A 25,422-nucleotide genomic window follows, 5' to 3' on the forward strand; every position below is an offset into this window, starting at 1 on the left:
TTGGCTGGCGCCCGTGGTTAGTACCATTATGTGAGGAACACCATGGATTTTTGTTGCCTTTGGGCGTTACCATAATGTGCCACACGCTGTGAGTCTTCATTGTCTGTTATTAGTACCACTATGTGACAACACCATGAGTATACGTGACCTGTGATTAGTTTCACTAAGTGAGGAACACCGGCGCCCGTGATTAGTCCTACAATGTGAGGAACACCATGAGTCTACGTTACCTGTGATTAGTACCACTATAGGAGGAACGTGCCTTTGCTGGCGGACCTAGTGTTTACAGTGCACTATGTCTTCTAGTATGGGCTGGAGCAATTTTGTTACTTTCATTGATCTGTCTCAGCTTTATCCTTGGCTTTGACAAAATGAAAGTGACTGAGGTATGAGTAATGCTAATAATGCCATTCCTTCTGCAGCCAGTCCCTGCTATGAATTGCGTGAAAATATTGCTCATACGGTTGGTTGGTGCATGCATTTCAGTGGGCTTGGCAGACTGATATGTAATAGCAACTTCTGGCTCGGTGAGGAAAGCAACGGGAAATTACCTCGCTCCTCATTTCCCTAGTACGCCTCTTCAGTGATGCCTAGGCCATCTAGGACAGCTGATGGCAGAGCTGTTGAGGATCCAACCAGCCTTCGGGCTGATGACTAAAAACACACACACACACACACACACACACACACACACACACACACACACACACACACACACACACACACACACACACACACACACACACACACACACACACACACAGGAGGAACATCATGGTTCTGCTTTACTAGTGATTAGTATACTTGTGAGGGGCTGGTGACCTGGATTTTGGACCCCTTTAGATAATAAACATCGTCCCAGTAATTAAGACATTGTGAATTGGATCCACTGATTGCTTTTGTTTCACGATCATTTGTTCATCATCATTCGTTTTAGATTCTAGTCAGTGAATACATTTTAAAGTTTTAATTTGCACTTTGTTGCTCCTTGTACCATCATCATCAACATCATCATCATCATCAACATCGATTATCTTCAAAGTCTCAGACTTCGAAGAATGAGGTATCAGGACATGAATGGGAAGGGCCACGAAGGGTGTGATAATGAGAGACTCCCTAAACCTCGCAAAACTAATACTGTCGGTTTTAGAGGAGAACTAAAGTTGATCAAGAAAGGTCGGATAGGGAAATTGAAAGTTAGGAACTTGGCATAAATGGGAACAGTGTTAGGCTCGGCTAGAGGCTTCGTAGTCGCCAACCCACCCTCCGAAGTTGAGAGTTCCTGAGGTCCCCGTTTAGTCGCCTCTTACGGCGGTCAGAAGATATAGTGGATTTGTTCATCTGTCCTCACCCGCAAAGGGTGCGCGTGGTCACTCCTTCCCTACACACGAGGGTAAAATGTTAGAAGATTTTTATATTGCTGACTCTTGTTTCAGAAGTTCGCGCAGACGTCACAGACCGAGAATGTTGGTTTTTTAAATTTTTTTTTTAAATTTTTATAAATAAGTCAATACTGCTATTCCTGTGGTGTAGGTGTTGCGTGACTGCCTGTTACCCGAAAAATCTGCGTTCGATTTCAAGCCAGTCGGGGAATTTTAATTATGGAATGGTGGTGGTGATTATTGTTTTAAGAGGAAGTGCAGTTTGACAACCATCCTCTATTGGCACTAATAAGAAGGAAAACATGGAAACCGTCCGACACTTCGAACAAAGATAGACAAGGGCCACGAAGAGCGTGAAAATGAAGACTCTCTGGGTCTCGGAAACCTAATGCAGTTCGGATCGAAAAAGAACAAGGGAATAGACCAAAGGAGGTGGGATAGGATAGTTGGAAGTGAGGAGCCTGGCACAAGTAAGTGGAGGCAGTGTCGGGACTCGGTTAAGTGCCCAGTGGTCACCAACCCTCGCTCCCATATTAAGAGCCCCTAGGGCCCCTTTCAGTCGCCTCTTACGACAAGTAGAGGATACCGTAGGTGTTATTCTATTGCAACCACCCACAGGAAGATTTTTTTAAAATAATATTTTGGACTGTGAACAACTGTGAAACCTATACTATTGAAAATCCCCAGCCTGTTTCCAGTCATTCGACCGGTTTAGGAATGGAATGAATGACGGCCCCATCTAGCGGCGAGGATAGGAATTGTGCCGGCTGCCGAAGCCTGTCTCACTCCTCTGTGGCAGTGATTAATGAATCACAGATGAAATTAAATTATATTGGCGAGTGTTGCTGGAATGAAATATGACAGGAAAAACCGGAGTACCCGGAGAAAAACGTGTCCCGCCTCCGCTTTGTCCAGCACAAATCTCACATGGAGTGACCGGGATGATTTGAACCACGGAACCCAGCGGTGAGAGGCCGGCGTGCTGCCCCCTGAGCCACGGAGGCTCTTCGTGAAACCAACCGACGTGCTATCTGATTCAAGAGGAGCCAAACAGTACGGTTGAGGATATCACATTGGCCACGTGCACTTCAAAATCTGCAGGTCATCTGGTTGGGTAGCAGCCGTCTTGGGAGGCCAAGGTCCTGAATGAGCTGTTGTGCCAGGGTTTGTTTTTAATCCCTTGTAATTGCTATGTTCCAGGCATGCACTATTGCTGTGACCTGCGTTCTGGTGAGAGGTATATAAGATTCTTTCTGGGAAGTTTATAGGATTGATTTCAGCTTATGGCAAATTTTCTGAAACCAGTCCTGCAGTTGATGTCAAGGACTAAGATAGGGTTGTGACTGATAATACACCACGCCATATATGCGCCGCGTAAGGATGCAGTCTTGGTTTCTCACAGAAACATCATAATGATTGAATTCAAGACTAGGATATAGATATTTCGTGCTCAGTTCTACTAGCAGCTGTACTTCTTGTTTTGATCTCCGTATGTTGTAACGAGTGGATTCGAAATTGCGGAATCTGAAATAGGAATGTTAATTACAGCTGAGTGGCATTCTTATATTATTGTGGGGAGGGTTCCGACAGGGAAGGCCACCTGTGATCTGACGTTGATTTCCACACAGGGTCCAAAGAGAATACGTTTCCTGCTACTTACCATGGCGGTGAAGGCGGCTATGGCTCCTAGCTTTCACTGCATGACGGCTCAATTGATGAGTTCCCCGCCAAATGCGATGCGACATTTCGAGTTTGTTTATTCTCCTCCTGGGTAACCAGATCGAGAGCATTGTTGAAATTTCTTTGATAAGTGTTTAAAATGTTATAACCGCGTTTCGTTGGTGTTTGCTACTGCAAATCAGTTGGTTGCCGTTGTCTGGCAAATTTTCAATGCTCGTTGTGTGGTAATTCAAGTGCGAATTAGACTTCGTCCTGTGTTGATCAGTGACCTTTGCGTTCTCTGTCAAATTATTCCAGTCGAATTGAAGAGATCACTACGGAATCTTGAAATGTAAGTAAACTTCTAACCTTAAGCGTGCATGGGACGCCATACTGAAAAAGGATATCATTTGACGTTTTTCGCATCATTTTGAGTGGTGGTTTGATTGCTGTAGAGAGTAGAACTTATGCGTAAAAGAAATAGATTAATATATTCGAGGGATACGAATCTATGTGAAATGTTTTTGGTGAAATAGTTTTTGGTCACTCACTCGATGCCACACTAGCCTATAGTCTATCTATTCGAACATTTTAGGTATAATAAGATATACCTTTCTCTGGAGTAAGTTATATTAAATTTTGTGTCCTCTCATGAAATTGCCTGTTGCGAGACTAGATTGATTCACATGATTGCCATGTACTCGTATTGAAGAAAATTATTTCCCAAGTGCTCTGTCATCCCACACGTGTGGATAGGCTAAATGATGAGATACTTATAACTTGCCGTATAATATCGATTTATTACTTATTTTTAGGTACATTTTAAACATATTTCTTAGTGGCTTCAGTTATTTGGTTGAATATAATAGTAATATTGCAGTGTGTTCATATTTTGAGATTCGTACTGCTGCTCATGCCCAAATAATAGGTATTTATAATATATAGATTTATTAAACATACTGTGTACTTTTAACAAAGAATGGTTATAAGGTCCCTTGAAAGTTTTTATTGTTTGCATAGAAATTCAGGGAATTTATCCTCTCCTTACAATCAATCAAGTTGTACTGTGGACAATACAAGGCGCAGAGCGTACAGGAACACTGGGTTGAAGCATGATGGTAACCTCGTTTGTGACAAATTCTATGGTGAAAGCCATGCGCTGCAGTCCGCGTGAAGGCATGTCGGAGTTCAAAGTTGGGCCCTTTCCATTCATCTGTGTTCAGTACAGGAGTTTCGTCACCGTCAAACTCGATTTGTGTTACTCATGGTCATTGGCATATTTCTTTGAATCATTCTTGATTAGGAGCACTAAGGTTTAGTCAGCGATACAAGTGATCTCTTCTTTTGAGAGCTGTATTTTGTAATTGAACTTGGGGGGCGTCACCTGGAAGCTAAGGCTCTCGAACCAAAATGTACTTGGACATACGTTATAACTTGACGATCCACCAGCTGAATCGATGTACCTATCATGGCAATGAAGAAGTGTTTTCTAGGTTAGAGCAGTGATCCGGTGGTGATTATTGTTTTAAGAGGAAGTACAACTGGGGAACCACCTTCAGCAGTGATTATATAATTTAGTCGAATAAAAATACCAGCAATCAGAGAGACCCATTTCACGTGATCTTCCATGAAAATAGCACGAGATAATTTTACTCATTCTCTTAAATAAGGGCAAAATCTTACTTGACAATATGGCTTACTTATTTGTGCTACATTCCTTTCTTTAACCTTTAGAATGCTATTGACGAAACAGTTCATCGCCATCAACTATGAACTAGAAATATTATCGTAGGGTGCCAAAATAGCGACAGCTAAGCACGTATTTGTTCATTGTAATAGTGAGCTACATAATCACATAATGCAGTAGTTGAAGGATGAATGGGTTCAGCTGACTGTTATCTATGACGAGAAACAATTTCGTTGTGCTGGCGGCGGCGGTGGCGGCGGCGTCGGCGGTGGTGGTGGTTTTAAGAGGACTTGGCAGTCATCCCCTCTCAATTCTCTTTATTCTACCAACCTCTCTTTGTTTTCGGGGGTATTCGTATTTTTTGTTAATGTACCGAACGTGTGGCAGAGGAAATGGCATCGAATATCCCTTCAGGTAAATAGATCGTATGGCGATGATAAGATGGAACGGGGTTGGGATTGGGAAGGAAGCGATCGTGGCCTTACTGCATTATGTGATTATGTAGCTCACTATTACAATGAACAAATACGTGCTTAGCTGTCAGCTATTTTGACACCCTAAGATAATATTTCTCGTTCATAGTTGATGGTGATGAAACTACGGAGAACTTCCTCAGAACTGCCGACAGTGGGTTTGATTACACTATCTCCCGAATACAAGCTCGCAGCTACGTGACCCCAGCAGCGCAGCCAGCTCGCTCGGTATTATAGGTTTCGTACCCCTGTGGATGGGGCGGTAGAATAACACCCGCGGTATCCCCTGCCTGTCGTACGAGGCAAAATTATTCACAAAAATCTTCTGACATTTTGAAAGGAAACCTGTATTAAAAGCCCGAATACGTTCTTTGCTGTTTAAATGAAAATTCTATGAAATGCTTTCAGCAGTGAATATCTGTGATTAATGAGGTACCACAAAAAATCAGTGACTATGTTAATAAGTCTTTCATTCATGTCTTATTTTCCGCCACACCCTTGCTACCTGATAAACTAATGACGGAAGAGCCGGAATCACTTTTGTCATGCGAGGATGTAATATAACTTTCACTATCTGTAACATCACTCTCCGATCCAGTATAGGCCTACTCTAAAAAAAATTCATCATCACTTTCCATCCGAAACAACAGAAAATAATTGAATGAAATTGAAAAATATTTGGTATCTGTGAAGTTCGTTTCCCGTATTTTCCTGTCACCTGATGCAATGCCACGGAATAGTGGCTGGCCGCCTCGCACTGTGACAAGACTTTGTCTGAGAATTCGAAAAGTAAACGTGAAATTATATGCCATACTAGCAAGATACCCGTGCTTCGCTACGGTATTATACTGAAATGTATAATTGAATGCTTATTGTATTAGATATATAATCCGCCGAAATTCGCGATCTGACTCGTTTTCTGCGAGAATCCACCAAAATTCCCGATCTGACTGGTTTTCTATGATTTTACGGCAAGTTTCCTCCCACTTTTAAATCTTCCTTTCCAGCAATCGATTTCGTACTTCCCGGGCTAGGCTCAGGTATTCCTCCCGGTCAGTTGGGTCCGTAAATCTTTGCCATCTTTTTCTTTAATATTTTTAATATGGATAAAATCCTTCAGGAGATCCGGCGTGGTGTCATATTGGGTGCCTTGGCGGCACTGAACCCGCGGCCGGACTGCATTCTTAGTCATTACCCGTCCAGGAGCCGTTTCCAGCGCGGTCCGCACACTTGACGACGGTCCGGAATATTATTATTATTATTATTATTATTATTATTATTATGTGTTGCTGGAATGGCTGATGACAGGGAAAACCGGAGTATCCGGAGAAAAACCTGTCCCGCCTCCGTTTTGTCCAGCATGAATGCCACATGGAGTGACCGGGATTTGAACCACGGAACCCAGCTGTGAGAGGCCGGCGCGCTGCCGCCTGAGCAACGGAGGATCCTTATAAGTACATTAATAACAGTAAAATCAATTGGTCTCACCTCCTTCTACACCCCACCGAAGTTAAGTTTATTTACCGCCAACCCCCCCCCCCCCCCATAAAAAATTAAAAGAATGCTTGTTTCTTTATGTTTAAGGGAGATTCCAAACACCAATGTTCACGTCTATTACCTTCAGTTTTGAGATATAAGTATCCCCATAAAAATAATTCACTTTTTTCACTTCATTTCACAATCCTTCCCCCCCCCCCCTTTAAGTGAATTTTCCCGCAAATAATATTTGTTTCTTTAATAGTAAAGGATCTTCTAAATACCAATTATCACGACTCTAACTTCTTCAGTTTTCGATTTATGTGTCCTCATGAAAGGAATTCAACTCCTTTACACTCCCGCCCTCCAAGATGGTTTCCCACCAAAACGCGTTCTTTGTTTTTAAAGGAGGTCCAAATAAGAATTTTCACGTCTGTAACAACTTTAGTTTTTATTAGATGTATGTATTCTCATACAATTCAATCAATTAATTTTTCAATTCTTTCACCCCCCCCCCCCTTTCATTGGATTTTCCGAGAATACGTGTTTCTTTACTTTTAAAGCAGATTGCAAATATCAAATTTCACGTCTGTAACATCTTCATTTTTGAGATATCAGTAGCCTAATTAAAAGAATTCATCAACATCTTCAGTCACTTTTACCCCCCCCCCCCTTCCACCCAAGTGGTATTTTCGAAAACTAAAAGTACACGTTTCTTTATGTTTAATAGAGATAAAAAATACCATTTTTCACTTCTGTAACATGTTAAGTTTTTTTAGATATACTGTAAAAATTCTCATTTTGAAATTTCACCCCTTTTAAGTTCCCCTTAAGTGGAGTTTCCAAAAACAAATCACCTATATTTCTTTACATTTACAGGAGATTTACACCCACTCTTTACGTCTGTAACATTTTACGTTTCCAAGATATTCTGTAGATATAGTCTTTCAAAAAATTCACCCCAATTTGTCACTCCTGTTTAACCGCCATTAATTGGCTTTTCCAAAAACTAAAAAATACGTGTTTCTTAATTTTTAAAGGAGATCCCATATGCAAATTATCAGTTCTGTAATATCTTTCGTTTCTGAGATATGTGTATCCTCAATTAAGGCATTCAACCCATTTTTCACCCTTTTACACCCCTCCTATTATTTTCAGGAAACAAAAACAACGTGTTCCTTTATTTTTAGAGGAGATTCTAACTACCATTTTTTATATCTGTAAATTTTAAAGTTTTAAGATGTAGACACACTCATTTTAAAAAATTCACCCCCCTTTTCACCCCCCAATATTTGGATTTTCCAAAAACGAAAAAATACGCGTTTCTTTACTTTTAAAGTAGATCCAAAATACCAATTTTCAGGTCTGTAATATCTTCAGGTTCTGAAATATAAGTAGCCTCATGAAAGGCATTCAACCCATTATTCACCCTTTTACACCCTTCCTATGGGGATTTTCCGAAAACAAAAGAATACGTGTTTCTTTATTTTTAAAGGAGATTCTAAATACCAATTTTTACATCTATAAACTTTAAAAGTTTTGAGATATAGATACACTCATTTTAAAAAATCACCCCCTTTTCAACCCCCCCCCCATTAATTATATTTTCCACAGACAAAAATACGTGTTTCTTTATTTTAAAAGCAGATCCCAAACACCAATTTTCAGGTCTGTAATATCTTCAGGTTGTGAAATATAAGTAGACTCATGAAATGCATTCGACCCCTTTTTCAACCTTTACCACCCTTCCTATTACGATTTTCCGAAAGCGAAATATACGTGTTTCTTTATTTTTAATGGAGATTCTAAATACCAATTTTTATATCTATAACTTTTAAAAGTTTTGAGATATAGATACATTAATTTTAAAATATTACCCCCTTTTCACCCCCCTTAATTGGGTTTTCCAGAAACAAAAAAATACGTGTTTCTTTATTTTTAAAGGAGATCCCAAACACCAATTTTCAGGTCTATAATATCTTCAGTTTCTGAGATATAAGTAGCCTCATTAAAGGCATTCAACCCCGTTTTCACCCCTTTTCACTCCTCCTATTGCGATTTTCCGAAAACAAAGAAATACGTGTTTCTTTATTTTTAATGAAGACTCTAAATACCAATTTTTACATCTGAAAACTTTAAAAGTTTGGAGATATAGATTCACTCATTTTCAAAATTCACCCACCTTTTCACCCCCATTATTCGGATTTTCCAAAAACAAAAAATACGGGTTTCTTTATTTTCAAGAGAGATCAAAAGTACCAATTTTCAGGTCTGTAATATCTTTAGTTTCTGAGATATAAGTATCCTCATTAAAGGCATTCAATCCATTTTTCACCCCTTTTCTCCCCTCCTATTGGGATTTTCCGAAAACAAAAAAGTACGTGTTTCTTTATTTTTAATGAAGATTCTAAATACCTATTTTTACATTTGTAAACTTTAAAAGTTTTGAGATATAGATGCACTGTTTTTAAAAATTCACCCCCCTTTTCACCCTCCCATTAAATGGATTTTCCAAAAACAAAAAATACGTGTTTCTTTATTTTTAAAAGAGATCAAAAGTACCAATTTTCAGGTCTGTAATATCTTCAGTTTCTGAGATATAAGTACCGGTATTCTATTTAAGGCATTCAACCCCTTTTTCACCGTTTCTCACCCCTCCTATTGGGATTTTCTGAAAACAAAAAAATACGTGTTTCCTTATTTTTAAAGGAGATTCTAAATACCAATTTTTACATCTGTAAATTTTCAAAGTTTTGAGATATAGATGCACTCATTTTAAAATTTCAACCCCCTTTTCACCCCCTTAGCAAAGGAATATCCAAAAATCCTCTCTTAGCGAGCACCTACATCTTAATATGAATCTATGCCCAAAATTTCATTTCTTTATGTCCAGTAGTTTTGGCTCGGCGATGATGAATCAGTCAGTCAGTCAGTCAGTCAGTCAGTCAGTCAGGACAAGTTATTTTATATATATAGATTGTGGCTGCTCAAGTAACCGGGTGCACGAAGTGTTTGTATTCGGAGTTCGTAAGTTATTAACTGCGTTCTGTTATGTTGCCTGAATATTCTTGGCGTTTAAAATTTTCATAATCATTTCTCGGGAAATTTTAACTAAAGAGGTTAAACTGCTAAATAGCAATATTAGTTTTAAGAGTTGCCGGAGTGTCTGAATTTTGCCCTCAAAAGAGGTTCTGGAATGTGGGTAGTAAACCCACTGTTTGGGGTCTCTCGCATAGTGCCTACCAATCGTGTCAGAATTCGACCGTGCAACCTTGATCACAGGAAGCTATCGCCTATCCAGTTGCCCACAATAGCTTATCACTTATCAGACTATTTCTCCGCTGTTATAATTGACGAATTAACTTAAGGACCATTCCAAGAAGACAACTGAAGAATCATGTACTCATGAATTGGGCGTGCTGTTGATTCTGGTCGTAAGATTGTCCATGTGTTCCACGTCTGTCAGTTCAGTTTTAATGTAATATCGTTGCTACACGATTATATTTGCGTAAAATAATCTCTAAAATTATTGGCTCTTCAATTAATTGATTTTCTTCCAGCTCGATGTATGGTTCTTCTCGTTGGTATTATACACGAATGTAAGTGTAATCTCAACACCAACTGGGATAGAGTCGTTAGCTGGCATGTCTGGTTACCTTTGTTCCCAGAAATTAACCTGGTACCAATTTTTAGTACAGGTTTAGAGAATCTCGGCTCTCCAGAAGAGGAAATTCGTTTCTAAACTGTTTGACTTCCTCACAAGGAATCGTATCAACGTCCTTCAGGCTTCGACCAGGCAGCTCCTAGATTTTGATGCTGAATTAGGAAATTACTTTTGCTCTTAAGTTTATATGGTGCAACGTCGTTGCACCTACAGATTAACTTCATTTTGTAATAGTAGTAAATTGCAAGTCCCTTTCTGCGGTTGCCGAAGACAAGATGTCGTTAAAAAGAGATACCGGTATATTGAACTTTATTGAGGCATTGGACCTGTTGTCATGATAACACTAGCGCATGGAAAGAACGGAATGAGTCTCCGCAGCATATACTGAAACCACAGCCTTTACGATTATTAACAGTGTATTGCACTAATCGCTGAGCCAGGAAAAGCACGGATATCCGGATGTCTGTATAGTTTTTTCTTTTCTTTGCTATTTGCTTTACGTCGCACCGACACAGGTAGGTCTTGTGGCGACGATGGGATAGGAAAGGCCTAGGAAGTGGAAGGAAGCGGCCGTGGCCTTAATTAAGGTACAACCCCGGCATTTGCCTGGTGTGAAAATGGGAAACCACGGAAAACCATCTTCATGGCTGCCGACAGTGTGGCTCGAACCCACTATCTCCCGATTACTGGATACTGGCCGCACTTAAGCGACTGCAGCTATCGAGCTCGGTGTATAGTTTTACTTTGCTTGCTATTTAATGTCACTCTGATAGAGATGATATTTTAGGGACGCTGGAATGCGTAGCTAGGACTGCGAAGCTGGCGAGCATGGCCTTAAGATTTAGAAATATAGGAAATAATGAAAGAATCGTGCTCAGGAGTGCCGACGGTGGGACTCGAACTCACCATCTCCCGAATGCAAACTGACAACTGCATGACCCATACTGAGTAGTTTACGATTACCTATTTTACCCCAACTGTTGGCAGCCCTACCGATGGTTTCCCTTGGTTTCCCATTTTCGCACTAGGCAAATACTGGGCTGTGACTTAACCAAGGCCACGATCGCTTCCTTCGCAGGGCCGATGACCTAGACGTTAGGCTCCTTTAAACAACAATCAACATAATCTTCCTTCCTAGTCCTAGCGTTGTAAAAAAAATGACGTCTGTCGGAAATGTTCCTTTTTCTTTTATGCGATGGTATCCAAAATGGTCTAAGAAACGTTTGTTAAAACCAGTTTTTAATATTTGTTCAACGCATCGAGGATTGTTGCTGGAAATTGGAAACTGTGCAGAAAAATACGAAAGGAACGGCTGGTTGCGAAAACACCGGACCAGTTGTGTACAACTTGCTGTCCGGTATTGTCAGACTTAAAATTAAATAGTGTTTGAATATACTATATACATATCTACCCCTTAGTCCCGTTTCCTGATACGGATTCGGGGAGGGTGAGATCAAATCATGTGGTATGTTTTTACGGCCGGATGCCCTTCCTAACGCCAACCTCATTTAAGGAGCTAATGAAGATGAACGATGGTGCATGAAATTTAAGGAGGTGGAAAGAATTGGCAGTGGCCTACGAATAGGAACTGTTCCAGCAATTGCTTGGAAGTGAAAATGGGAAACCGCAGAAAACCATCCTCAGGACAGCCGGCGGTGGTGTTCGAACCCACTCGTCCTTCGAATGGAGAACTTGGCCTGGGATGTTTGAATAGACTTTTCTGGTCTTAAAGATAAGTTCAACAATAGATTGCAAGATGTTCGAAAACTCGAAATATCGTTTGAATCATTTTCATTGCCCTTTCATGTTGCTGTTGAGACAGTGACTGCTATATTTTAGATTTTAGTGGTACTGAAAGTAACCCTGTGTTAAAAGAGAATTTGCGATGTGTCACTCCTTGATTTCTACACACACTTGCCCATGCAGTGAAAATGACAAACGTGTATGAACGGTGATAAACGTTTGAAATCCCCACTTTCTGTCAAACTGCAAGGTTGTAGGCGAACTGCAATGTCGAACAGTGGAAGTGACATAGAATTTAACATAAGTAGCAGCGCGAAGATTCTCATTAATATAATTAATCTGTGGTAATTTGAAGTTTATGTAACTTACACTGTAATTATGCCACTATCACATCATTAACTGGTAAGAAATGGATGAAAATTCCATTTAGTACTATTGATAAGTACGTTTATGTGCCTTTAACAAATCTTTAATTGGTATGATGCATGTTACGAACATCACCTAGAAATCATTCTCTGCATTGCACATGCTGCGCTGGTATAAATACTTATTTCGTGAAAAACTTAAATGCTGGTAGAAGCTCTGGTTTGTCCCGGATTTCGACCATTGTGACGCGATGTATAGAGACGCTGGGCGCAAGTTATTAAGCAGATTGCAGCGTGGTCAATGTGCATGTGTGAGATACGTCTGTAACCTACGGTACTATGACCATGTAACTCCTTCATTTAACCATCTATCTTGGTCCCGACTAAAAATCCGTCGCACTGTGCACACCCGACGCCATCTCTATAAAATCCTTCATTCCTCACAGCCATTTTACCTTACTTCATATTTCAAATACGTCTCACCCTATCAGTCTTAACACTAGATCTAATAATTCCATCCTTGCTTAAACTACCCATAGAACTGCCATTTACGATGATTCGTTCACAGTAAATGCTTGCCATGAGTGGAGCCTTCCCGAAAGTATCAGAGGCTTAAACGCTATTCGCACTTTCAAATAAGCACTTTGGGGACATTTTATGCACCAGGAAGGAACATATTGCTACGAATAAAACTCCATCTGTTTAATTACTCTAATTTATTTCAGGATGACACAATAAATGCACTCTCTCTCTCTCTCTCTCTCTCTCTCTCTCTCTCTCTCTCTCTCTCTCTCTCTCTCCCCAATCAGCTATGAATGACCACACTTACTAATTGCTGTCTATTTACAAGCTTTCTTACTTACGGCACAGCAGGCGGTTCGGCCCGATGCTATTACCTGGGGACGGCTGAACCTTAGTTTCACTTCTCCAAGTCCAGTCACCTCATACAGCAACTGTGTGTAGACCGCTGGATTTGAACACAGGGCTACGGGCTACACAACCCACGATGTATATTCCTTGGTTAGACTCAAGAGACAGGCAAGTAATTCCAGTCACATGCAGTAAACAACTAAACAGCTCAACATTATTGACGATGCTCACAACAGCGAATATTATCACAGGTCCATTTACACTTACACTCACGACAGCGGCTTCCTTCGCTGACTCACAGGAAAATGGAGTATCTCAGGGGTCTGTACTGAGTGTCACGCTGTTCGCAATCGCCATCAACGGCATAGTTGCCGCTGCTGGGCCCGCAGTCGTTACATCGCTGTATGTAGACGACTTAGCTCTACATTACAGCTCCGGAAGGGTGGTGTTTGCTGAGAGACAGCTACAGCAAGCTATTAACCTAGTCGACAGATGGGTCCTGCAACATGGTTTTCGATTTTCAGTGGCGAAAACCTCACTTGTACACTTTTGTCAATGTCGGTTTGTTCATCCTGAACCAGAGCTCCGCTTGCGAAACAGTGTCTTACCAGTGGTAGACACCTGTAGATTCCGGGGTCTCCATTTTGATAAGAGACTAACGTGGCAGCATCACATCCGTCAGCTGAAGGCTGCCTGCATAGAGTCTTAAACATGCTTTAAGTTTCTCAGCGGCATTTCGTGGGGGCTGACCGTGCGGTGCTGCTACGTTTCTATGCGGCAACGGTCTATGGTATGGACTATGGTAGTGCAGTTTATGGCTCAACATTAAAATCTACGCTTAGCCTTTTAGACAGTATTCACTATAATGGAGTTAGACTGACAACGGGAGCTTTCCGTACTAGCCCCATTCCCAGCCTACTCGCTGAAGCGGGAGTTCCACCTTTACGAATACGGAAACAGCAGTTACTCCTCACGTACGCTGCCAAAATTCGTGAAATGCCGCTGCATCCAGGCTGTCAGTGCATCTTTAGTACTCAATACCACCAGAGGTACCAAAACCAGCCGAATGCCACACGGACGGTTGAATTTCGAATTGATGGCCTGATTTGAATATCGATATCGGTGGTTGTCTTGAACAAATTTTTAGCGAGGTACCTCCGTGGTTGGTTTCGCGACCGGATATACATCTAGATCTACTCCGTGGACCCAAGGTGAACACGGATTCCTCCGTTTATCGGAGGCATTTCCAGGACTTCGTTCACCAATATCCGGCCGCGAGACATATCTTCACGGATGATTCTAAAATCGGAGATAATGTTGGTTGCTCTTTCGTCACCGATGATATGAGCACGAAGATCTCGCTTCCTAGTGTATGTAGCGTGTATACTGCAGAGCTTTTCGCCATCGTAGAAGCTCTGCAGTTTGCACTGGGTGACGAAAGAAACCACTTTTTTCTGTGTACCGATTCGTTAAGCTCTCTGCAGTCTATTGAAACCTGTTTCTCGCAACACTCACTGGTGCAGCAGATTCATGACCTTCTAGCCAGGTTAAACGATGCTGGCACCAGAATCACTTTCGCATGGCTTCCAAGCCACGTGTGGATTGCGAGAAATGAACTTGCGGATTAAGCTGCAAAGGAAGCGGTACTTTTACCTCCAAGGCCTGTCAATATACCTGCTAAGGATATTTATTCTCAGCTACGTCGAACCATCTTGGCGTCGTCCTGGGAATCGGAGTGGATAGCTGTCCGAACTCCCAAGAACTTGAGATAAATTATGAAGACAACTACCGTGTGACGGTTTTCTTTCCGATTTTCACGGAGAGAGGCCATAGTATTGTGTAGGCTGACGATAGGTCATTTACGATCTACGCACTCTTATCTCCTAAAGAGGGAAGACCCCCCCCACAGTGTGTTCCTGTAGTGCTGACTTCACCGTGGCCCACATCCTGACAAAGTGCGCCGATCTCTCTGGCCTAAGACGGAGCCTCGGCCTGCAGGAAACACTCGAACGCATACTAGCCGATGACGTGACTACGGCTGATCTCGTCATCCGCTTTATGTGTGACAGGGGATTAATCAAGGGTATATAAATTACAAGTGTGCTGTTACTCAGGGAACGGAGGTTCCCTTTTGATTCGTTAGTAATTTTTCGGCTTAATTCAATACATTTTTGTTTTATTTTGGACTGCTTTTCCAAATTCCTTTGTTGAATAATTAATTTTGTTTTTATTTTAAATTTCTTTTCCATTAATTTGTTCAGAGAGGATGATTACCTCGTTGTACTTCCTCTTAAAACAAAAATCACCACCACCATCACGGCGATCCTCAGTCCACAGAAACACACGGTACTCTCACGTAGTACACAGTCTTCCGTTCCGCCGTCTCCAGCCCATCTACTCACTGTACTCTCCGACACCACCACAACAGCTCCTGGTTCAGATCTCGGTGGGATACTAGCGACAGCCAACACCTTTGTCGCCCTCGGCCCAGCCACCGAACCCCAACAGACTGAGTTTCACACTGACTCCACCACGGAGTCCAACACTGATTGTAGCTCCACCATGGGGCCGAAATCTCACTCCGAGCCCACACCAACACTTGACTCCACCACGGAGCCCAACACGGACTGACTGTCCGCGGCCAGCCTCCTATTTACAGATCGGGTGATGGGAACCAGAACATTCGCGAGGTGGCTAGAGGTGGAACATTCCCGTTGAATCTCCAAGAAACGCACAGGTAAGCCAGCCGACGAGCACAATACACGGGAACACCAGTCATGCCTTCCAGGACGGCTAGCAGTTCCCCGGTCGGCTGATTCACTAGACCCTTCCAGGAAGCACCGAAAGGTGCTACCACAGGCCTGCCACATAACAACGTGTAAACTTGATGCTGCTCAATCAATCAACCAATCAGTCAATGAATTAATGTATCAGTCAATATTGATCTGCATTTAGGGCAGTCGCCCAGGTGGCAGATTCCCTATATGTTGTTTTCCTACCCTTTTCTTAAATAATTTCGAAGAAATTAGAAATTTATTGAACATCTCCCTTGGTAAGTTATTCCAGTCCCTAGCTCCCCTTCCTATATATTAATATTTGCCCCAATTTCTCCTCTTGAATACCAACTTTATCTTCATATTGTGACCTTTCCTACTTTTAAATACGCCACTCAAACTTATTCGTCTACTAATGTCATTCCACGCCATCTCCCCGCTGACAGCTCGGAACATACCACTTAGTCGAGCAGCTCGACTTCTTTCTCCCGACTTCGGAAATCACCCAGAACAAATCGAGCTGCTTTTCTTAGGATTTTTTCCAGTTCTTGAATCAAGTAATCCTGGTGAGGGTCCCGTACACTGGAACCATACTCTAGTTGGGGTCTTACCAGAGACTTATAAGCCCTCTGCTTTACATCCTTACTACAATCCCTAAACACCCTCATAACCATGTGCAGAGATCTGTATCTTTTATTTACAATCCCATTTATGTGATAACCCCAATGAAGATCTTTCCTTATATTAACACCCAGATACTTACAATGATCCCCAAAAGGAACTTTCACCCCATCAACGCAGTAGTTAAAACTGAGAGGACTCTTCCTATTTCTGAAATTCACAACCTGACTTTTAACCCCGTTTATCAGTATACCATTGCCTGCTGTCCATCTCGCAGCATTATCGAGGTCTCGTTGCAGTTGCTCACAATCTTGTAACTTATGTATTACTCTATACAGAATAACATCATCCGCAAAAAGCCTTTCCTCTAATTCCACTTCTTTACTTATATCGTTTATATATGTAAGAAAACAAAGGTCCGATTATACTGCCTTGAGGAATTCCCCTCTTAATTATTACAGGGGAAGATAAAGCTTCGCCTACTCTAATTCTCTGAGATCTGTTTTCTAGAAATATAGCCACCCATTCAGACACTCTTTTGTCTAGTCCAATTGCACTCATTTTTGCCAGTAGTCTCCCATGATCCACCCTATCAAATGCTTTAGACAGGTCAATCGCCATACAGTCCATATGACTTCCTGAATCCAAGATATCTGCTATATCTTGCTGGAATCCTACAAGTTGAGCTTCAGTGGAATAACCTTTCCTAAAACCGAACTGCCTTCTATCAAACCAGTTATTAATTTCGCAAACATGTCTAATATAATCAGTAAGAATGCCTTCTCAAAGCTTACATGCAACGCATGTCAAACTTACTGGCCTGTAATTTTCATCTTTATGTCCATCACCCTTTCCTTTATACACAGGGGCTACTATAGCAACTCTCCATTTATTTGGTATAGCTCCTTCAACCAAACAATGAAATAAGTAGTTCAGATATGGTACTATAGCCCAACACATTGTCTTTAGTATATCCCCAGAAATCTTATCAATTCCAGCCGCTTTTCTAGTTTAAACTTTTGTATTATTGTAAATGTCATTGTTATCATATGCAAATTTTAATAATTCTTTAGCATTAGTCTCCTCCACTATCTGCTACTCACAACCATTCTGTTGTCATGGATGCCCCATGCCTTTGCTGGCGGGGTCTAGTGTTTACAGTGCACTGTCTGTTCTGGTATAGGCTAGAATTTATTTTTTACTTTTAGTCTTATCGTTGGCTTTGACAGTATGAAATTGACTGAGGTATGAGTGATGCTAGTAATGCCATTCCTTATGCAGCCAGTCTCTGCTATGAATGGTGTGAAAATGTTGCTCATAGGGTCGGTTGATGCATGCATTTCAGTGGGCTTGGCAGACTGATATGTAATAGCAACTTCTGGCTCGGTAGGAAAGCAACGGGAAAGTACCTCACTCCTCATTTCCCTAGTACGCCTAAACTTGAATGGCTGTGAGTAGCAACATCTATTGTCATGGATGCCCTGGTAGAAGATTAGTTACCGGGCGAGTTGGCCGTGCGGTTAGGGTCGCGCATCTGTGAGCTTGCATCCGGGAGATAGTAGTGGGGTTGAGCCGCACTGTCGGCATCCCTGAAGATGGTTTTCTGGGGTTTACCATTTACACACCAGGCAAATGCTGGGGCTGTACCTTAATTAAGGCCACGGCCGATTTCTTCCCACACCTAGGTCTTTCCTATCCCATAGTCGCCATAAAACCTATCTGTGCCGGTGGGACGTAAAGCAAATTGTAAAAAAAATAAAGGATTAGTTAAAATTCTTAATAGTTTTATTTTTAAAATTTCATTAAATTTTATGCGCCACTTCTGTTTATATTTAATTTATTTGCACTTAATTTAATTTCATCACTCATCCTTTTTGTATTATTCATTTAATTTATATTTAATCTAATTATTGTAACGTAATATATTCGAGTGCCTGGTTAGATGGAAGAGAAGGCCTGAAAGCCTTGCCTGGTATAACTAACTATGGCATACGGGGCGGGGAAGTGGAGAATGCGCTCATGTCCTCCATTGTAACTTTTATAAAGATATTGGCCCTCGGACTTTACTTGTTGAGCACCCCTGTTGTATGTTGAAGACATAGTGTAGAGGCAATGAACTAAAATCTGTACATGGTTCAGTCGTACACTGAATTCTGAATCTTAGCAAGGGAGTTATTTTCCACCGAAACTTCTTATCGACACTTGTGGAGCTCTTGGAGAATAACGGTGCGTAGCTGATGTGCACGCAAAGCGTCTCTGAGTACAGATGGAAAGGGCAAACATTGGAACTTTTCTTCTCTCTATTCGATGGCTTACCCTTCACAAAAGGGTCAAAGCAGTTGTATATCAGCCCCGAGGCGTAGGACTAGGTCTTACTCGGATGGTCTGATTTCGATTTTCGACCATTCCGGGAATTTTAATTCTGAACAGAGGCTTGGAACGGGATTGACTCAGCCTCGTGAAACCGACTGAGGAGCTGACTGATACGAAAGGCAGTGGACCCGGTCCCGAAAGCCAAGCACTACGGGTGTAGGGGGTGTCACTACGCTACATGGAACTCCCAATATATATATTGCTAGTGGCTTTACGTCGCACCGACACAGATAGGTCTTTTGGCGACGATGGGACATGGAAGGGCTAGGAGTTGGAAGGAAGCTGCCGTGGCCTTAATTAAGACACAGGCCCAGCATTTGCCTGGTGTGAAAATGGGAAAATACGGAAAACCATCTTCAGGGCTGCCGACAGTGGGGTTCGAACCCACTATCTCCCGGATGCAAGCTCACAGCTGCGCGGTCCTAACCACACCGCCAACTCGCCCGGTAATATCTTCCGGCCAGTTAGCTGGGTAGAGGTCGTTATAGCAAGCCAAGGCCCAAAGGAGAGCAACGCGCGCCTCGGGTTTAAAGAGAAAGGTTAATCATTGCAATGTTCATCCCTACTTACGGACTGTCAAGTAGAGAGCACAGAGTGGTGAATTTAGGGCCTCGAACTGAATCTGGCATTACTTTCATTTGTGCCATTTTCCTAGCTTTATCTTCTTTAGTCTCTTTTACTCTCTTGCAATTACGACGATGTTAGATTTACGAGACCTAGAGAATTTAATTTTCACGCTGTTGAAAACCCGTGACTTTCTTTTCTCAGTACGTTGATTCTGAAAATGGTCGGACCTCTACATCCATGATCAGTTTTATTAGGGGATGATCGATGATACCTCATATTTACTCCCTGTGCGGATCTGTGGTAGTGCCGGTACCGCATCCTAAGATCTCCGGTTCAAATCTGATTGAGATGTTAGGATTATTGAAGGGCAGAACAGTGTCTACAGGTCCACTGACTATATTTTGGAAGTGGATCTTAATTCATCCCATTTTCTTTTTTCTCAGGCGACGGAGCCAGCTTCCAGACGCTATGACTATGCCCCTGCTCGAATCGAGAGCCAGCCCCTAGCCGTAAGTACACACTATTCAGTTGTACTTATTTATGTATATATTTAGAGTTAGGCTCTATATTTGACATATTTCTCAGTCAAAGCTCACGACCATAGCTTCTGTGGAAATTAATTAGGAAAGTACGATATTATAAGACACTATGCAACACTAAATGAAGTAATGTTTTCCCACTGTGTACCGTCGTGCTGAATAGTAGTTGACGGTTTTCTGTTGGTAATGAGGTGATTTGCTGCAAACTTTAGAAGTAAAATTGGGTAGAGTGCTCCAAGATGTAAGGTAGGGTAGGCCTACTTGCTCCAGAATTGTCTTGTATTAAGTGTGAAAATTGTGAAAGGACCATGAGCTCTCCATTCTGCTACTCTAGATGTTCGGAGTTACTACAGTATGAATAGTTAAGGGACTGGCATTTTCATTGACTTATAAAGTTGTGAATTCAGTTCGAACTTCGTTGTTTGTCCATTAGGTGGATATTTTGATTTCTGTACGTTCATAGTTGCATAGATGGGAGGAACGTTTCATGATAAGTTGAGAAAGTTCAAGCTGTAGAAGACTATGGCGCATGACTTTGATTTACTCCAGAGTTTGTATCCCATTTGTCAACATGGCCTAATCCCAGCTCTATTCAATTTGCCTGGTAATTCATTTCATTCATTTTAATGCTGGAGTTGTTACAGCGACTCCAATTTGCATCTCAGCCTCTAAACACTCCTTGAAGACCAATATAACCTTTTGTTTTATACTACACCGCGGGAGTTTTGACAACAAAGCTGTGCAAGTTCCAAGAAGAACGAAAGAAGAACCTTCTCGCATTTATCTGATTGATTGCGACCCTTCTTTCTGCATCTTACCTGACAGTGCTCCTTACGACGAAATGCAGTGGTGAGTATGTGGATGACAATAGGTTCGGATCTCCCTCAGATGTTATTTCGACCTTTGCCTTTCGTCGTTCTCGTACTATCCTACAAGAGCAGCTCCTATTTTCTTGTTATCGCAACTCTATTTTCTTTGTGCTAAGGTCTTCTTATGCCGGCATTTTCTTATATTTGCTAAGTGCTCTTCTGTAATGGGCTCCTAGACCTTTATTTGAAGCCCCGTAAAGCTTCTTATCAAACGCAACTTGGTTCCTGTTCAGTTGACTACGGCCCAGATATTGGTTACTTTTCTTTTTCTAACAATTTTGTCCTCATCTTGTTCACCTCTGTAGTGTAACGGTTAGCGCTATTAGCTGTTGTCTTAGGAGGTCGTGAATCGATTCCGAGTACTGGCGGAAATTTTAAGATCGGCAGGAGGGCTGGTATGTTGTTAGAAGGTACATGCAGCTCACTAAGTTGGAGGTGCCTAGAGTTGTACCACCTCAGATGAGGACATTACTTTACATCCTGGTCGTTTATCATGGGTTCATAGTTTGAATCAGTGCCAATTAAACTTGAAATGATGGTGGTGGTGATTATTGTTTTAAAAGGAAGTACAACTAGGCAAGCATCCTCTATATAACACTAATCAGGGGGAAAAGTGGAAGGGATCCGACATTTCGAAAAATGAAGATATCGGTCAAAGAAAGACAAGGGCCACGAAGGACGTGAAAATGAAAGACTCCGTAGCCCTCGCAAACCTAATAGCGTCGGGGTCGGAAAAGAACAAGAGTTGACCAAGGGAGGTCGGATAGGATAGATAAAAGTGAGGAGCCTGGCACAAGTAAGTGGAAGCAATGCCAGGACTCAGCTGAGGGCCCCGTGGTCGCCAACCCACGCTCCAAAGTTCAGAGCCCCTGAGGCCCCTTTTAGTCGCCTCTTACGACAGGCAGGGGATAGCGTGGGCGTTATTCTACCGCCCCCACCCACAGGGGGAACTTGAAATGAGAATGTTAAACATTGTTCTTTTGTTTGACTAGAATATTGGTGATTTAGTTTATTAACATCATTTTAGATCTAAGTATGACCGATTGTATAGCGTGGTTAGTTTTGTGTTCTCGCTTTCAATGCTGAAAGTTGAGGGATCGAATCTCGAAGAGTGCTTAAATGCCAGAGAGCCATGTCGGTAGGTTTCAGGACAAAATGCAGAATTGTGGCATTTCCTGGAATTTTAAATTTTTTGGGTTATTTGTGATGCAAAACAGCAAATATCATCTGCTTCAAGTAACACTCCAAGACATAATCAATGGAAAACGTGCTGAAGGTCGTGTTGTTTATCAGATCGTACTGTGATCGAGCCCGCCGACTTGGGCTCTGAAAGCTACCGCAGTACTGTCTGAGAATTGAAGATGCGTTAAATAATAATAATAATAATAATAATAATAATAATAATACTAATAATAATAATAATAATAATTGTTCGTATGGATGTTAATGAACTATACTACCGTACGTTGAAGTTTAAAGAAACAATACATACAGATGTTTTATTTGTTCTTCGTAGTTCCAAAAACACGTTGAACGACAATAACATGAACAATCGCGCTTGAGAATCCATTCCATCGCAATATTTAGAACCCGTCAGTTCAACAATAAGTTTTCAGCTTCGTAAGATACAAAATCAGAACACGGACTGTGTTGGCTGGAAGACAGCTTAGCTTCCACCCCAGGAATTTTCAACTAGCATGTGTGGAGTGTACATCACGGAATTTTCGTCTTTCCTCTCAGATTTTTTTTTTGCTAATGGCTTTACATCGCACCGACACGGATAGGTATTATGGCGTCGATGGGATAGAAAAGGCCTAGGAGTTGGAAGGAAGCGGCCGAGGCCTTAATTAAGGTACAGACCCCAGCATTTGCCCGGTGTGAAAATGGAAAACCACGGAAAACCATCTTCAGGGCTGCTGGTAGTAGGATTCGAACCCACTATATCCCGGATGCAAGCCCGCAGGCGCGCGCCCATAACAGCACGGCCAACTCGCCCGCTGGGTTCTCTTTCGATCTCGATGGTATTCGGTTTCTGAGACCTACAGATTCGTTCATTTCGATGTTTTTCAGGCAGATTTCAGAACAACATATGCATGGCCAACATTAATCGAAACCTAATTTCAAAGGCTCTTGTTCAACTATTTAACTAAGCTTAAAAATTTGATGTGCTAGAATTAAGTTGTGGCGGAATGCCGCTGCAGATATGTGTAATCAGTAACAGTCGTCAGCCTATATTGCTACTCATAAGTTATACAGGATGGTCGGGAACAAAGCGAGCCGGGTATATGAGCGTTAGAGGGTTGACCATACTGATAAATAATTTCAAAAATAATCTATATCTCGCGCCGTTGTCATTTTATCGGCTGCTGAAGTTAGCCAATCACACACGTCAATGAAGTGTTTGTAAACAAACAAACAAACAAACAAAAAAAGGAAATATAACTTTATTGTACACTTTACAAAGACTTAAACCTAGTTTGCAACATATTTTGTTACACACAATGGTTGCCATTACTTTTTACACGTTCTTAAAATTCAGTGCATGAATGAATAACGTTCTTGGCAACTTGTAGTTCTGGATTTGATCAGGTTTGTACTGCTCCCATTCTTAACATCTGTCCTCTTTTTATTCGTAAGAGAAAATATTCTCTCGGTATGACCATTACTACCTGGTGTGCTCATTACAAATCTACCAGCTTTCCCAGGTGTACAAAATTTACATTGTTAGATTTTAAGTTGCTGAAAACCCGTATCCTCTGGCGAACGGTACCCTCTAAAGACACAGCACACATTATTGCACCCATACAGAAAATTCCTCATACAATTCATTTTCATTCACACAATCGGGGTGGTTATACTAGACAACTTTGTGTGTTTCATTGGATGTTAATTCTCTTTCGACCAGGCGAGTTGGCCGTGCGGTTAGAGGCGCGCGGCTGTGAGCTTGCATCCGGGAGATAGTGGGTTTGAATCTCACTGTCGGCAGCCCTGAAGATGGTTCCCATTTTCACACCAGGCAAATGCTGGGGCTGTATCTTAATTAAGGCCACGGCCGCTTCCTTCCAACTCCTAGGCCTTTCCTATCCTATCGTCGCCGTAAGACCTATCTGTGTCGGTGCGACGTAAAGCCACTAGCAGAAAAAATTCTCTTTCGAGATATAGTGGGCTTAAGCACTTTTAAAGTATTATATTTTTTAAGTAAGAATGAAAAAAACATTAAGTGAAATTGCTTTCACATGTAGATTTCAAAGTTCAAATGAGAATAGTAGCTATCGGTATCACTTTTGAGTAGCACTACCGAAGTATATATCTTTAAATATCTGTCCAACTTCACCAATTAGTAACTGTGCAGCTTCATGGGATTCCATAATCCTAAGTTCACAATTCTCCAAATATTTTGCTGTTTGAATGAAAACATCTCCAATATTCACAGAGAAATAATAACGTTTGGTTTTACGGCCCACGAACTACTTTTACAGTTTTCGGAGACGTCGACAGTTCGGAATTTTGTCCCGCAAGAATTCTTTTACGTGTCGTGAAATCTACTGACACGGAGCCTACGTATTAGCACCATCAAATACCATCGGAATGGAACCCGCTAGTACCGAGCGAGTTGGCCGTGCGGTTGGGGACGCGCAGTTGGGAGCTTGCATTCGGGAGATAGTGTGTTCGAACCCACTGTCGGCAGCCCTGCAGATGGTTTTCCGTGGCTTCCCTCTTTCACACCAGGCAAATTCTAGGGCTGTATCTTCATTAAGGCCACGGCTGCTTTCTTCCTACTTCTGACCCTTTCGTATCCCATCGTCGCTATAAGTTCTGTCTGTATCCGTGCGATGTACAGTAAAGCCAATTGTAAAAAAAGGAACCTTCCAGCTTGAGCTCCCCAGCCAAGAGAGATTGAGGCTCGAGAAACCGAGTCTGGAACCCAGCCCATCAAGACTTCGCCTGCGCTAGCAGCCGTTAATACCAGGGACGATCACCGCAATCCCCAGTACGCTTGCCCACACCCAACCAACAGCTACGAGCCACAATTATTGGCACCCGGAGCATTTGTCTAGACAGCTTGGTGTCCTGGGTTCATGACTTGCCTCTGGCGTCATCCACGTAAAAATCTAGCCTGGCTCGGCCCAGACAATACGTTTTCACAACTTAGCCCGGTCTGCAAGTGCATTTGACCATCCGGTGTCCTTATGCACCCCGCTAGCCACTCCCTACCCCCCCCCCTCCCGTTTCAATTAAGAAAAAATCCCCTTCCCACCATGCCAAGGCGCCAGAATAAGCCCGGTGGACCGAGTAGCCGGACGCCTGGCTCTCTTATTTCCGAAAACCTCGCCGACATCGATCAAGTTTCACGAGAACT

At 42.0% G+C, this 25,422-nt stretch overlaps 1 protein-coding gene across 11 annotated transcripts in view; it reads left to right on the forward strand.

The window, feature by feature from the left end:
- The window catches only part of tou (toutatis), a 1,002,029-nt gene that overhangs the window by 279,710 nt on the left and 696,897 nt on the right, over window positions 1–25,422 (forward strand). For 9 of the 11 annotated variants that reach the window (XM_067147191.2, XM_067147190.2, XM_067147196.2 and 6 more), the window contains exon 3: window positions 20,098–20,163. The exons of the other annotated variants lie outside the window; for them this stretch is intronic. The gene's annotated coding sequence lies outside the window, so the exon portion shown is untranslated. The remainder of the gene's footprint in view (window positions 1–20,097; window positions 20,164–25,422) is intronic. 11 annotated transcript variants of the gene reach the window in all.

This window comes from Anabrus simplex, chromosome 5 (genome assembly GCF_040414725.1).
Source record: "Anabrus simplex isolate iqAnaSimp1 chromosome 5, ASM4041472v1, whole genome shotgun sequence".
Lineage (NCBI taxonomy): Eukaryota > Metazoa > Arthropoda > Insecta > Orthoptera > Tettigoniidae > Anabrus > Anabrus simplex.